This window comes from Triticum urartu, chromosome 5A (genome assembly GCF_056163025.1).
Source record: "Triticum urartu cultivar PI428250 chromosome 5A, HENAU_Tu73, whole genome shotgun sequence".
NCBI classification, from domain to species: Eukaryota; Viridiplantae; Streptophyta; class Magnoliopsida; order Poales; family Poaceae; genus Triticum; species Triticum urartu.
The window spans coordinates 600,550,098-600,553,381 of record NC_141877.1 but is presented as its reverse complement, the minus strand read 5'-3'; the positions used below and the strand labels follow the sequence as shown (position 1 = coordinate 600,553,381).

The 3,284-nt window shown below is 41.8% G+C and overlaps 1 pseudogene; it reads right to left on the bottom strand.

Annotated features, from left to right (window-relative positions):
* Positions 1-2,377: 2,377 nt before the first annotated feature.
* LOC147973227 (pathogenesis-related protein 1 pseudogene) lies at positions 2,378-2,872 on the bottom strand (annotated as a pseudogene).
* Between the last annotated feature and the right edge of the window lie 412 nt (positions 2,873-3,284).

The window sequence follows — 3,284 nt, the reverse complement described above, 5'->3', positions numbered from 1 at the left end:
AAACTTTATGTACAAGACAAGTTGTACATTGTTTAAAGATGTTTTATCTCTAAATTGTACACAATATAACTTCCATCATTCCCCTCGGTCTTAAGGGTATGAAGCGGACGATTGCGCCTGAATTTGAAGTCTTGCGCATGGTATATGAAGATGCAAAAGAATTCAGCCGCTAGACAATGTGTAAATATTATTTATTTATTTTTGTAAAAATGTGTAAGTATTCCCCTCGGTATTAAGGGTATGAACCCTAACCCTAACCGATACAGAACGCGACGATGTAGGCGGAGCCAGAGAGAGCTGACGGGCAGAAGAAAAGGAAGATAATGCCAGCTTGAATTATGTTTGTACAAGTTCGATCGGATCCGAAGAAGAAAATGTACGACACAGAGAAAAGGTGTGAGAGATGATAAAATGAGTGAAAGACATTCTGATTAGTGGGTTTCTATTCTGAATTTTTCCAGAGCGAGGGACAAATACCATACTCAACATCTCCCGATTGCACTTTAATTATATTTTACGAGTGCAATTATGGTTCTACTATCAACCCGTGCGCCTGCACGGGCTAGGAACTACTCCATGATGGCACACTATAGTAGTATAAATACTCCATGATGGTAGATCTGTTATAATCGTATGATTCTATGGATATTATGTTAGTAATTAAGGCAAAAACACATAGATGTCTAGTTTTGGCCTCAAAAAAGGATACAGTTTAAGCATACTGAGATTCCTATAGGATCATCCATATAAGTTGGCATCATTGATTAATTTGTGCCTACTGTCAATGAAAACATAACTGAAAAAAAGTATGCAAGGAAACACAGTCAACATAACTATTGTGCAACCACTTGATAACTAATACTTTTTCAGACATATAAGAATACAGTCCGCGTGTCTATCACCAATTGTTTCTCAAAATTGTATTACCAAAAATGAACGAAACAAAGCAACAAAATGGAGACAACTTGAGACATATTTAAAAAATCAATGAAAATAATAAAATAGCAGAATAAAAATAAAAGTTAGATTATACATTCTCAATTTTAAACCAAGGAATGATAATCATACATAACTGCCTTAACCTAAAAAGACCTAAAAAACCATATGCACACACGTCTGATATTGGCACTTATAATTTTTGGATTGAAATTAATGGGCCATTGCTATTTTACAATTTCATAATATAGAAAAAAGATCTCTTATTTATTATATGACAACCATGCAACAGAATAACAAATAGGTATACAAATCTCTAGGATGTTTTGCTGATAAATAAAGTGCTTTATTGATTTAACTGGAGATAATGAATCCAGACTAACTTAATATTCTAGCATTATTAAAGATTATTTTTTATTAAAGGTGAATGTACAACATCAATTATATTAGTGTTTAATGGAAAGAAAGAGAACCCGCCAGGGAGACATCGGGCTTAATCCTATTCATGTACGCGGGGTTACTTTTGTTCATGAGGCAACATCTAGCTTCTGAAAGACCCTGACCATATATCAAATTTAAAGGAAAGAGGTCAAGTTTTTTTTGTTTATTCAGCACCAAGATGTGGTTGTTTTTCTTTGCAGCTAACTTAGACGTGGGCACTGTGGAATTTTTTTTTGAACGTATGGGCTGTTAACTCGTAGAATATCTCCTATCCACAACAAACTCAAGAGATTTTAGCGTTAGAGAGAAAGATCCGTAAATGTAAAACAATTTATTTTTGGCTCTTTTTTTTCGACATGAGGCTTCAGGTCTATTTTTATGTACGTGTGTGGAATTTGCTTTTTCCACACTGACATTTGGACTCCTTTTTTACGTGCAGCTTCAAGACTTAGTTTTTTAGGGGATTCAAGGCTTGTTATCTGCGTGTTTTTTTAACACCTATCGGTGTGTTTTTTGAAGGAAAGAAGGCATGTTGTTTTTATTTATTTTTCAGAACTTGGGCTTTTTTTTGTACGTGTGAGCTGAATCCTAGCACGTATAATATATCTTGACCACCAAATTTAAAGGAAAGACACATGTTTTGTTTTTCCTTTTACAGAGCCTAGACGTGTGTGTTTTTTCTTTGCAACTAACTTAGATGTGGGCGTTGACAACTTTTTTGTATCGTGTGGGCTTAGTCCTATTCATGTACGTGCGTAGTTTTTCTTTTGTTATTGAGGCATCGTATTTTCTTAGATCTTGACCATCAAATATATAATCTAATGGCTAAATTAATTTTGATGATGTGGATTAAGTGGAGCCTATTATGATGCCTCCAATTAGTAAATATAAGATTTATGCAGTACGCTGCCAGGTAGATACGGAGTACATTACATACATGCATGCTCGCATACATGATGCATGCATAGCCACGTGCATATATATGACGAAGGTACGTAACCTAGTATGGGCTCACCCCGGGGTAGTTACCCGGCAGGCTGTAGCTGCAGATGATGAACACGCCGTTGCCGCTGGCGCAGACGGCGCGGGCGCAGCCGATGGCCGTCGAGTTGCGCCACACCACCTGCGTGTAGTGCCCGCAAATCGCAGAGCAGGTGTTGCTGCCGTGGTCGTAGTCCTGCTTCTCTTTCGCCCACGATGACACGGCGTCCGCCGCCGTCCACTTGGTCCCAAAGCCGTCGCCTCCGTAGAGGTTCTCTCCGTACCGACCGCCCGGCGAAGTATGTATCAGCTTACAGTCGCCGCGGCACTGCTCCGCGTAGGACTGTGCGTAGGCCGCCACCGTATCGTCCCACGTCACCTCCCTGACGCCCACGTCGGCGCGCGCAGCGTTGTGGACGTCTACAAAGTCCTTCTGCGAGTTCTGGGCCATGACTGCCATGGCGGACGCAAGAGCTAAGAGCAGCAGCACTGCCAGCTTCGGCGAGTACTCCATCCACTAGTAGAAAAGGGGTTTTCGTTCGGACCTGGCCTGCCCATTAGTCCCGATTCTTCCATGAACCGGGACCAATGGATGCATTCGTCCCGGTTCGTGAGCCCAGAGGGCCGGCCGAGGCCTCGTGGGCATTGGTCCCGATTCGTATGGATCCATTTGTCTCGGTTCTAGGCACGAACCGGGACCAATGGGCCTCGCTCTTGACCCACAAACATTGGTCCCGATTCTTGGCTCGAACCGGGACAGAAGTCTGGGCTTTAGTGCCGGTTCCAGCCTTGAAGTGGGACAAATGGGTTGCCTATATATACCCCGTTGCCGCAGCAGAGCACTCCAAAGTGCTCTATTTTTTCTGGCCGGCGAGGAGAGGGCATTTGGGTGCTCTATCTCACCTCCTATGCACACGAGGTGTTTG